Genomic DNA, 13,538 nt, shown 5'->3' with positions numbered 1-13,538 from the left:
TTTCAAGTAATTGCGGGTGGGTTGCGGGTGAATGAGAGATTAATCATTAATGTGTTTATTTTAATAAAGACATGGAACTCTCATTTGGTAAAACGCAAGGAACGTGCTTCACTCTTCTACTTTCGTTTTTTAACGGCAACATATTTCTATTCAGGGAAAACCAATCAAGGAAAGCATATGCCTAGAGCACCTTCTAGTGGTCATTATATAAAACACAAAGGAAAACCCCCCATGATATATTGCTTAAAAACTTAACAGCTTTAACTAAAAATATACACAAGCTTAACAGAAATTATTCTGATAAGAGTGCTTTTTTCAACAATGATGTAATGAAACAATTTTAGTTTGAAGGGAGTAAAACCTATGTTTACAGGCTATTAAGGAAATGTAATTTTTCCAAAGAAGAACTTTTATTTTAAATATTTATTTAAAAGCAGCCTACTTAAGTGTCATATGTTATTATATATTCATGGTTAACACTGATAATTTTAATAATTATTCTGAGGTGATCAGGTGCAGATATCTAAATCAGAGAATATCGTAGGTTTGGGTGGTTGGCGGATGGATGATTTATTTTTAACAGCGGATTTGGGAGATGTTGCTGATCCGCACATCTCTAGCGCACAAGTACTATAGAGTCCCCTTTAAAGTTCAGGTACAAGACTTTTTCTTTGTTTAGTTCGCACACTGAATATGGATTGCACAATGAACAGGATTTTACCACCTCTGCCTCATTTTGAGCCAGGAAAAACCCTGTTCAGGACAGTACTAAATAAAATATAACATGCAATTTTTCTGATCCTTCTTATTTTGTTAAAGGATTTTTCTCCATATAATAGACTTCAATGGGCACCAAATGGTTCAAGGTCCAAATGACAGTTTCAGTGCAGCTTCAAAGGGGTGATTCTCTGGGGTTCTCTGTTTAGTTTCTGACAGGGCCACAAAGATGCCAAATCCCAGTCTTTCTTAGACCGACCGGAGCCGATTCATGATTTACATGCACCGTTCAGGAGGCTAAAAGCATTCTGAAAATTCCAAAGTTGGTTGACTACAACGGATCTTATCCAGACGTTACAGTGTGACTACTGCTGATTAGCTGATCAGCACCAGCTGGAGATCATCAGGTTCCCTATTTAAAGTCTGTGCATTTTGCCCTGTTGGATTATTCTCTGAGGACTGGTTTTCTGCATTCACAATTGTTTCCTCTTCATTTCTCGTGACATCGCGATACTGACAAATGCCTGTCCTAGTTTGAAGCTTATTTAGGCACAGCCCAGGACATGAACGCTTGGGACCCTGTTGTGGCTGGCAGGTCCGGGCTTTTAAACCTTATAAAAGTGTGCGGGGAGTACCACCGCACTGAATCACATATATCTTGGAAGCATGCCCCCGACAATAAAGCCTTGGAAGATGCCATAATTTGTGTGGAATGTGCTTTGAGAGGCAGAAGTGAAAGCAGCCCAAACACCTAGTAAGCCATAGAAATTGCCTTGACAATCCACCTACTTATGGTTTGTTTAGTAGCCGGGCAGCCCTTCTTGGGGGGCCCGAAACATACAAGCAACTGATCAGTCTTTATCCATTAAGAGGTCTTTCTCACATACACCTCTAGAGCACTAACAGGGCAGAGTAACTGTAGCTTTGCAAGATCAGCCGACACATGGGGATGATGAAATGCCTGGGTGTGATTACTAACAGAAACACCATCTTTAGAGTGATACATTTGTCAGATGCAGTGTCCAACGGCTCGAAGGGTGCCAAGGATAAATCATCCAAAACTATGGTCTGATCTCAAGCTAGAACTCTGACCTGAGCTGTAGGCTTCATCCTGAGGGAACCATGAAGGAAACGAGTCACAAGATGATGTCTCCCCAAAGACATGGCTGCCATGTACACCTTAAGTGTGGATGGGGAAAGACCAGCATAGAAACGGTCTTGGAGAAACGTCTCAGGTTATGCATGTAACCATGGTTCCCTGAGAATAGGGAACAAGATGCTGCATCCCCTAGGGGTCGCTATGGGGAATGCCTCCGGCATGCCAGGTGCCTGAAATGTGAGTCTAATGTAATGACTGAGACAAATCAGACACAGTTCTTTGTTAGTTAACCAATAGTTTTAAGCTCACTCTGGGGTCTGGCTTCCATCCCCCGAGAAGTTCTCGGTTACAAGTTTTATTGCACCAATAAATGCCGCATGGAGAGCAGAGAAGAGACACACAAAAATGTGCATCTTTCCTGCATTATCCACACATAACACAGACTCTCTTGCATTAATGTATAGACAGACTGTTCGATAAATGAACAAGCACATTCCCACGAAATGGTATCCATTATTACTGTTGCTGTATTACAATCATTGTATTCACGTATGTATGTGTATGTTTTATGATACATTTAAGGTAACTTCAATCATGCCATGTTTAGTGTCTATGCGTTCGTATTGGGAAGATTTAAATGCTTGTGTATGCAGTATGTCCATACCTGCACAACACATATGTATTACAAGAATCTTTAATAGTTCTTATTCAAAGATTCAGCTTGTTAATCTGCTTGGTCATAAAGCCCCGACAAGGGGGTGTGTTGTCACCCGGAAATACAACACCTTCATTGGCTGCATCAACCTTAAGAAGTTGGACTCTGACCAGAGGTTAAAAGCTAGAGAACAATGCCACTCCTTCTCTTTTCCTTGCTTCTGGACGACTGAACGGATCTCCTTGCGGCCGGCCTCTCTAGGCCAGGCCTGCAAGGCCTGTAGGCCTCAGCCTACAAACTAGCCATGTGCTCAACATCCAACATGGAAAAGACTGGCAACAACTTCAGATGAAATCCTCAAGATCTCTCCTCAACCTGGCGATCTGACGTTCCTCAGCCTAAAGTCATCTTGCAAGTATCGTACATTTTAACACTAAACAGCGATTTAGTATTAATTTGTAAGACTTAGCTTTGCTATTGCTGAAGAAACTGATGATTCCTTTCCAGATTGTCTTTGACTTTTTCCTTTAGCTCTAGTAACAGTACCTCTTCCGGTTCAACCCTATCATTACTCATTCTTACCTACAGTACGTATGTGTGTGTGACCTTTGTTGTATGTTAGTGTTTGTGAGTTAGTTAATAAAGATTGTGCACAATACATGTTTGGTTCTGACTCCGTCTGCTAATAAACTGCTTCTTAAGTGATTTAGATCCCGACTAGGTGCTCTGAGTAGTACGGTACAATAAGAATGCTATTTTTTCATAACTTGGAAATTAACATTTCTTAGAATTAATAAACAATCAACACTGAGTGTTCACTGGACGAACAGGTTAATTGATTGTAATATTAATCTTAATGTAGCTACATCCAGTTAAGCTGATTTACGGATTTACATATTCATAATTAATCATAATTAATAATCATAATGAGTTATGAATAATTATTAATATTTCCCCTTTGAGTTAATTTGCTACACTAAACATGACAATGAACTTGACATTGGCAGGCGGCAGCCTATGACATCACCACAGGTGCGACCGTGAGTATAAAAAATAAAGTCATCCACTTCTTGTCTGAAAGAGACCGAGAAGGAATGCCTGAAGCATGGCAAAGGGACGCAGTCTCGTTCCCTATTCTCAGGGAACCATGGTTACATGTGTAACCTGAGACTTTCCCTTTCGAAAGGGAACTCACGCTGTGTCCTCTAGGGATCGCTATGGGGAGCGGTTTACCCACGCTGCAATGCTGAAGGGATGAATGCCTTATTGGCTGAGCTAAGTCAAAAACTCAAAGAGTCTTCATCCCTAGGTGCACCAGTGACAACCATTGGCCGGAGCTTCTCAAAAATGGAGGCCTCAAGGAAGACTCTAAGAGAGGAAGCCTTGCTATGTTCATATTCAGGCCAACTTCCAAAAAGGCCCATAGAGAGCCTAGAATACTCAAAACTTCTAAAAGCAGCCCTGGAGAGAGGAGGCCTCAACAAGAGGCCTGGCAACACTCTAACCTAAGGGCAGTGCCGGCTTGAGTCCAGCTGTCCCACCAAGCTCCGTAGAGTGGAGGCCAAAATAATACCTCCCAGATAGAGAGGGGGCCTAACGCACTCGTATTGAGGTAAGCATCCAAGGAGGCTCAAAGAGAGTCTAACTACCTAGCACGCTACCCTACCGCCTAGCCTACTATCAAGAGGAGGCCTAACAATGTTTCACACTCAGGACAATTCACGAGGAGGCTCAAAGAGAGCCTGCAACCCATAACTAATATCCAGTGGAGCTCTAGATAGTGGAGGCCTCAATAAGAAAACTCCCACTAACGAGAAGAGACCTGACGACACAAGTTAGCCAAGGAGGCTCACAGAGAGCCTGACGACTTAGCTAATAATAGCCAAGCTCTAAGAATGGAGACCTCAACAACATTCCACACTTAGGATAACTTACGAGGAGGCTCACAGAGAGCCTTCAACTCATAACTGTTACCCTAGCAAAACTCTAGAGAGCGGAGGCTTCAATAAGATAACTCCCACTAATGAGAGGAGACCTGACGATGCTCAAGTTAGCCAAGGAGGCTCACAGAGAGCCTGGTGACTTAGCTAATAATAGCCGAGCTTGAGGAGCGGAGGCCTCAGCATAATGACTCTCCTATCAAGAGGAGGCCTAACAACATTCCACACTCAGGATATCTTGCAAGGAAGCTCAGAGAGAGCCTACAACCTGCAACTGATAACCTGATGGAGCTCTAGAGAGCAGGTGTCTCAATGAGAAAACTCCTACTAATGAGAGGAAGCCTGACAATGCCCATGTTAGCCAAGGAGGCTCACAGAGAGCCTGACAACTTAGCTAATAATAACTGAGCTCTAGGAATGGAGGACTCAGCATAATGACTCTCCTATTGAGAGGAGGCCTAAACAACGTTCCACACTCAGGATAACTTACAAGGAGGCTCTTCGGAAAGCCTTCAGAAAGGCAGGGCATCAAGGAGGAAGGCTTTGTCCTTCTCTGTGATGCCCAAGAGGTACAACCATTATAAGTCTCTTCATCGCCACCAGGGCTGCCATGGAACAGCCGATGGTGCTGGCCGTCTCTATGGTGGTGCAGAGAGACCAGTTGGTGGACCAACGCAACTCTTTAACCTGTTAGCCAGTACCCCCGCTTTTGGAAAATCCCAAAAAATGACATACCCAAACTAAAACAGATACAGTTCATGAACCCTTTGCACTAAAAGCATAAGTAAGGTCTCATTTGAAAGCAGACACTTTGCAGTGTATGGTAAACTCATAATTAATTATTGTCACAATGAGGAAAATAGTTAAAAATAGCTTTGAAATTTTGAAAAGTTATTAGAAATTTATTTTTATGAAATATATTTATGAAAATAAAAGTGAAGTTGGCCTTGTGGCAATCTAGAAATGCACTGCAGCTAAAGCCACATGTCTGACCATGTTATATTTCAAATCTGAAGATGATAGGTTTAAAATTCTGAGTTTTATTACATGTTTTTCAAGACCATGTCATGAGACTTTATTTAGAAAGGACTCTAAAATGTTAACTGATGTTTATTGTCATCTATTCAAGGGTATTGTCTATATTGTGTTTGTGGTGCTAACAGCCCCATTCAGTTTCAGTCTCCCCTGAACACATTCACACCTCTCCAGCCAGCTTATGGCTCTTATTCTTTTCTTTTGTCTCTATTATAATTACTGATGTTCTATTCAAGATGATTTAATCCCTCATTTCATTCACCAAACTTCTCACTTCACCTTCTTTCAAACTGTATCTAATGCCCTTCTTGGAAAAAAGAGAGAAAAAAAGTGAGCTTTTCGATTAAAAATTATTTATTTACATTATAGCTCAGAACAGGTGCATCTCTGGGCTTGTTAGCATGTTAGCTTAGCACACCATCAAAACACGACAATTTATAAGATTAAAACCATGTTTTTTCTCCAAACTTACTAGTCGATTGTTTTAAATAACCTTCTTTGATGTGATGTGGCTTTGGATCAAAAATCAGACAGAAAATATATCATTTTAGGCTATTCTGCACAATGAGAAAAGCTATCTCGATTAGCATTGCATTATAAATATAATCTACTATTATGAATACCTGACATGGCGTGAAGAACACAGATAAACCACATATCGTCACAATCGTGTATTTATTACTTTCAAAAGTGACGTTCTGTATGTTTATATCAATGATTATAGCGATGTCTGGTAGCCTCTGTTAGTTCCGTGTATGTCACATGACTGCCTCTTGTTCATGATGTATTATTTGTGGATGAAAGGTGCACAGAGCGCCCTCCGGCTGCTGGTATGGTTTGAACACACAGTAGTCAGTGTATACAGCGCTCATATAATGACAACAGCGTGTTTTGGGTAAAAATTTATAAATATTAATCCTCTGTATGGCAAATTGACATAAACGTATGACAGTCCATCAATATTTCTCCAAATGTGCATGCTTTTAAGCTAAAAGCCCAGAGGGATGTTATTTTGTGGAGTTTTTTCATGATGATCGTACAGAGTTTTTTTCTCAATGGCTGAAGCTGACGCTCATATTTCAATGAAAAGGTAACGACTCCGTTTCTCATATTCATAACTCCCGATGCATATTAACAAATAACGGTCACTATACGATGTTGAGAGTAAAATAAAGATTAAAAATTGAAGCTCGAGTCTTAGATCTTTTTAATGATGTATAGTTTGTCAAGGTAATTACATTAAATCTAACAGTAAATTTGAGCTAATTTAAACAAAGAAGCTTCGGTGCGTCGGCGTGCCAGTGCTGGTTAACAGGTTAATAATGTAGGGCCCCAAACCTTCACCCGCATAAATAATTATATTCACTGTAGAACTTGAAAGCCTAGATGTATATGGCTTTTTTCAGGATTTTTTTCAGGATCTCTACACCGCAGCTGACTGCAGGAAGCGCTCATCTAATTTGCTCTTTTTCTGTGCTGACTGCGGTGATTGGGCTGGCGAGTCACCCAAATCACTCGCTTCGATGATTAGCACATCCAGCTCCTTAGAACTAGACAAACCCAGCATCAAAGGTTCGGTCGGGGTGGAAGAAACCGCAGAGTGGGCTTATAGATCCCGAGTCTGAACACTGGAGCTAGATGTTGAGGGCTGAGAAAGGGCTAATGCCGCTCTTACTAAAGAGCATCCTTAGAGGCAGACGCTCATAGTCCGCAGTCAACCCCCTCGAGGGCTGACAGAGCATGCTCTACTCCACTTAAATTGCTGTTGCTGTTCACTCGCTATGCTATGAATAAAAATAAGAATAAAGTCGCCTACAGGACAAACAAACACCAAATAAGATGCACACACATAGAGCACTTGCTGATGATCATAAAGCTGAAACAGCTGTGATGCCAGGACTTTTTACAGGTTACGCATTCCACCGGCACACATCACGGGATGACGTTGCACCAATCAGAATTGGACTAAGTTGCACATGTGCTTCAGGCGATGTCATCCTGAAAGAATTCCCCAAAGTGTCATCATACATCGCAGCACAAGTTCCCTCAAAAGGGAATCAAATATTCTAAGTATAGGCTACTTGGTTTGAAACTGCAGAAGATTTTCAATGAAAAATGAAGATTTGTTATATAGCCATATGAACTACTTTTAATGAAACTTTTATTTATTTATTTATTTATTTTAGAGCTTTACAACTGCAGTACTTATTACTGTATGTATGCTCAAAGAAGACAAAATAAAAACATGAGAGTGCCTTGTATTGTCTCACACTATGCTCATCTCTGATTCAAAAACTTTCAATACGTAAAATCCATTATTCTCCATTACATCAAACTGTCTGTAGCATCTGAATTGATCAAACACACAATTGTAAATGTTACTCTTCCAACCTTTCACTCATGCAGGTCCCGTAATGTCTGGCTCCCCCACTGAGCGCTATCACCCTTCTGCTTCAATCACACACAAAGGCACTTGGCACATTGATTGTTCTCAATACAGACATGCAGCCTATAAAAAAATTGCATCCTTTCCACTAATTCCACCTTTCCTCTGCCACCCAGGCTAGCGCAGCCTCGCTGGCAGGCCTCATTCACTTCAAGCCATGCACAACTTCCTCGACAACAGGGTCAAATTAACAGAGTAAGTGCGTTGTCATTTCTTCATTCATGCAGAAGATATTGATCACAACTTTAGCACTATTGGATAGAACCAATGAAGAGAATAGAACCTCCTGAGCCTGCAGATCCAGACGCTCCTTAACAGCTCAAGCATTTGCAAGTATCGTACATTTGAACACTAAATGGCAATTTAGTATTAAGTTTGGACCCCTTTGTTAACAAAGGTGCAAAACATTTTTGTACTTCCAGCTTGTTAAATGACTTGGTAAATATCATAGATTCATTCCCCAGTTATGCTATGGTTCAAATTCATTTCCACTATTTCCACTCATTCCCTATGTATGCATGAATTGTATGTTTGTGTGTGTTTAGTCTAGCTATGGGTTTGTGATTTAGTTAACAACCTGGAGTCGGGAAACGTGCCGGCGCATTTTGCAGGATTTTTTTCACATTGCAGCAAACAGATACTCTGTAATTTTTTTGTCATAGAAACATAAGTAATATATCAATCGAAACTATAGAATGTCTTCTTTTATTTGTGTACAAAATGTTGTGCTTTTTGCAAAATAAAGAAAACTAACATGATGCATGTTCTGTCATGACACAAAAATGAGACACATGTCTAAAGAAATGTTGAAATATCAGGTTTTAAATTGTGTAAGTCAAATTGAAAACAAAAATTCTCTGTTTATGTAACAGAGATATGTCAGACGCCCCGTGAGCTAGGTCATTATCCACTAATTCGGCCACACCCACGGAGCGAGCGCCATTCAGACGCAAATTCTGAGGCAATACATGTATACGTCGTCGTAATCGTGTATTTATTACCTTTTATTATCTTTTTATTATCTATATTCAAAAGTGTCTATCTGCATGTTATAGCCAGTTCCTGGAATGTCACATGGTATGCCTGTTCTTCATTAGGAGTCATTTGTGGACTAAAGGTGTACAGACCATATGAATTAAGTAACAAATTTGTACATCAGAGTATCCAGCGCTCATAGTGATGACAGTAAATATTGAATAAATATTACTCCTCTGTATAGAAAATTGACATAAACATATGAGAATCCATCAATATTTCTCCAAATGTGCATGCTTTTAAGCTAAAAGCCTATATGAAATGCATTAGAGGTAACATGAATGTTCAGACGCTTTGCATCACAGCAATACATTATATTTTAAAGTATATTAAAATAGAAAACCATTATTTTAAATTGTAATAATATTTCACAGTATTGCTGTTTTTTCTGTATGTTTGATATACAGCATGATGAGCTTGAGGCTTCTTTTAAAAACATAATAGTAATGTGTCCAATCTTTTGACTGGTACTGTAATTTAAACTATAATAGGACTATAAAATTTTTTCTTCACATGATGTAAATAATATGTGCATGCATGAGATCACAAAAATCATGTTTTTTTTTGTTTTTTTTTGTCAAGAGTGGACATTACATTAACTTTAATACAACAGCTGATGTGATCCTGTTATCAGCATGTTCACAGAGGATTTTTTCAAAGGGCTCATTATGCGGGTCATTATGCAGGTCATTATGCAGGCCTTTGTCTTCTCAGGTGTGAATCACAGCATTATTCATGAAGATGCATGCCTCCACGCATACTGTGTGTCTTGACAAACAGTGTCTTACAAAATTTAAATCAATATATTATTTTATATGAACGAGTAGGCAGGATAATTTTTTACATAATTTTGAAGCAAAAATTCTAGTCTACAACCTCCAATACCCAGAAGTCTTGTGAACACAGATTTAATATTAGTTTTGTGGCCTTATTTCAGTGACTTAAGTTTTTAGTTTTTTCAATAACCACACATAAACGTTATTCCTTCAAAAATACAAACATGTACATACATGTTGCTCACATATTATGGTAGCCTAGTTCATGCTGAATACAGTGTAATGACACCTTTTCCATTAATATGTTTATGAACAACTGAAAAAAAAACACAAATGTCAAAACTTCTCCAGGGCCCCAAATCAACCTCAGACTCCAGAGGGTTAAATAAAACTTGTGTGCACATTCTTGCGAGTTGATTCTCATCTGCTTATAAAACCAGTCCCTGATAATGATTATGATCACAGTTACGTGCTAAGAAAGCAATATTTTTCTGTGGCCAGGGAAAATATCCTTTCTGAAGAGTTGATAGACGATCAATTCAGCTACATCAAGGTAATTCGATTAACTGATTCAAATATTTATAATCAATTATAACGAGTTATGATTAATTATTCATATTTCCCTTTTGAGCTAATTCTCTACATGTCACAATTTAAATTAGGTGTCTTTAACTAAAAAAATATTGCTGAATAACACTTTTGCTGCTACTGATGTGGGATATGGGTAAGTTTAGGAACATGCTTTGTGGAGTGTAATTACATATGTACACGGAAGGAATTACAGCTTTAATTACATGCAGGGATTTTTAAATATAAGTACAATATAAAAACATGTATGTACACAATAAGCACATTGTATCAGATGATTAATTTAAATTTTAGTACATAAGTCACTTAATATAAAATGAGACCCAACTAACTCAAGAAATAGTAAAAAAATAAATAAATAAATAAATAAATAAATAAATAAATAAACTTGTTTTGAATGGACCAGACAACAATCAGCACTCCATCAACACATTTACAGACATTTCACAGCTCTGAGTCCAGATGAACAGGGTAGACAAATCCAGCTACTATTTAAGCACACATTCATTGTATATGGCTGAAATCTCTCCCTGAGTGCTTGCTTGATCAGGTTGTTTGGACAGATGAATGACTCTCATATCTCACTCAAGTGACGCTCTTGTGAAAGAAGCCTGATTAAATTAATGAGTGCAGCCGGACATTTGTTTTCATTCAAACAATGACATTTGTTTTCATTCAAACCTTGTGGTAGAAAACAATGGTTTCCATGTGGGAATCACTGGTACTATCCATGTTAGTGCTCACAACATTTGCTCTTCTGTTGTAATCGTTGAAGACCACAATGATCACTGATGTGTAATCTATTTGACATGGCATATGGAGAGAGACTTACTTAACATGCTTAATAGGTACAATGAGAGTATTTACACAAGAGAACTTACACAAGAGTCCACAATCAAAATGGCAAGAGACGGTCAAGTTTAAGTCATAAAACATGTCGCACACAGCTACATGAATGTAGGGCTGCACATCTTAAGTGCAAACTCCACAAATGCCTTCTGACTCAGCCAGTACTCAAACCAGGGATCTTCCTGCTGTGAGACAACCCACTGAGCCATCGTGCCACCTTACAGCAGCACATTTATGACAAAATCATAATTGTAACACTATAGGCATTCTTCCATTCTTCCAACTCTGGGTTATTACACCAGAGAGAATGAGAAAAATGACATCTGTAGAATATAAATAATCATTCTTACATTTCGCTCATTGCCGTTTATTTTAGGACAGAGATGAGAAGTTCAGGACACCTGCGGACACAAAGCACATAAAGGCATTTCCATTTACTCTTTCTGGTGGAAGGCTGCATTCACCACACAAGGTGCATAGGAACCTTTCTCCATTTTCTGGGTGATTTAATCACATCAAACTGGCCAGTCGACTTTCTGCATGCTCACATACACAGAGCAGCCCATAGATGAGAAAAGGACAATGACAGACAGGCCAAAAAGAGGTTGGCAAAAATGGTGAATTGTGCCATTAAAGAAAGTCTCATGGTTTGTCTCACTGAACTCTTACCCTCTGGCTGAACCCACCACAGGGTCAAACAGTTCGCTCAGGAAAACGAACTAGAAACAGCACTGCTGATGCACACAGTCAACCCAGAATGCCACAGAAAGAGAGAATGGGAATGAGAATAACAAAGCCGAAGGAATGTGTACAGGATAATTATTGGAACTTCTACTGACCAATCCTTAAGGGAATCTCTGGAAGGATTCCTGGTATAATTCCCAATAGGATAAAATGCTCTTGCATGATATCATATGAGATTAAAATATATATATATATATATATATATATATATATATATATATATATATATATATATATATATATATATATATATATATATATACAGTGGGTACGGAAAGTATTCAGACCCCTTAAATTTTTCACTCTTTGTTATATTGCAGCCATTTGCTAAAATCATTTAAGTTCATTTTTTTCCTCATTAATGTACACACAGCACCCCATATTGACAGAAAAACACATAATTGTTGACATTCGTTATGTTAGCTGTGTGCTTAGGGTCATTGTCTTGTTGGAAGGTACACCTTCAGCCCATTCTGAGGTCCTGAGTACTCTGGAGAAGGTTTTCGTCCAGGATATCCTTGTACTTGGCCGCATTCATCTTTCCCTCGATTGCAACCAGTCATCCTGTCCCTGCAGCTGAAAAACACCCCCAGCATGATGCTGCCACCACCATGCTTCACTGCTGGGACTGTATTGGACAGGTGATGAGTAGTGCCTGGTTTTCTCCACACATACCGCTTAGAATTAAGGCCAAAAAGTTATATCTTGGTCTCATCAGACCAGAGAATCTTATTTCTCACCATCTTGGAGTCCTTCAGGTGTTTTTTTATGTGTCTTGCACTGAGAAGAGGCTTCCGTCAGGCCACTCTGCCATAAAGCCCCGACTGTTGGAGGGCTGCAGTGATGGTTGACTTTCTACAACTTTCTCCCATCTCCCGACTGCATCTCTGGAGCTCAGCCACAGTGATCTTTGGGTTATTCTTTACCTCTCTCACCAAGGCTCTTCTCCCCCGATAGCTCAGTTTGGCCGGACATCCAGCTCTAGGAAGGGTTCTGGTCATCCCAAACGTCTTCCATTTAAGGATTATGGAGGCCACTGTGCTCTTAGGAACCTTAAGTGCAGCAGAAATTATTTTGTAACCGTGGCCAGATCTGTACCTTGCCACAATTCTGTTTCTGAGCTCTTCAGGAAATTCCTTTGACCTCATGATTCTCATTTGCTCTGACATGCACTGTGAGCTGTAAGGTCTTATATAGACAAGTGTGTGGCTTTCCTAATCAAGTCCAATCAGTATAATCAAACACAGCTGGACTCAAATGAAGGTGTAGAACCATCTCAAGGATGATCAGAAGAAATGGACAGCACCTGAGTTAAATATATGAGTGTCACAGCAAAGGGTCTGAATACTTAGGACCATGTGATATTCAGTGTTGGGCACGTTACTTTAAAAAAGTAATTGGTTATAGGTACTAGTTACTTCTCACAAATAGTAACGGCGTTAGTAACTGAGTTACATCATTATAAAAGTAACTAATTACCAGGGAAAGTAACTATTGTTTTACTTTAAAAAAAATAAATAAATAAATAAAAATATGCCAAATAACTTGAATGCCCCCATTATTAAATATAAGTCTAAGAATAAATAATTCTTGATCCGACTCGTGACTCATGATCCGCTCTTGCTCACGACATGAAATTTCTCTGTACAGTGTT

This window comes from Megalobrama amblycephala, linkage group LG21 (assembly GCF_018812025.1).
Source record: "Megalobrama amblycephala isolate DHTTF-2021 linkage group LG21, ASM1881202v1, whole genome shotgun sequence".
Classification (NCBI taxonomy): domain Eukaryota; kingdom Metazoa; phylum Chordata; class Actinopteri; order Cypriniformes; family Xenocyprididae; genus Megalobrama; species Megalobrama amblycephala.
The sequence above is the reverse complement of the archived record's forward strand: the minus strand, read 5'-3'. Positions refer to the sequence as shown.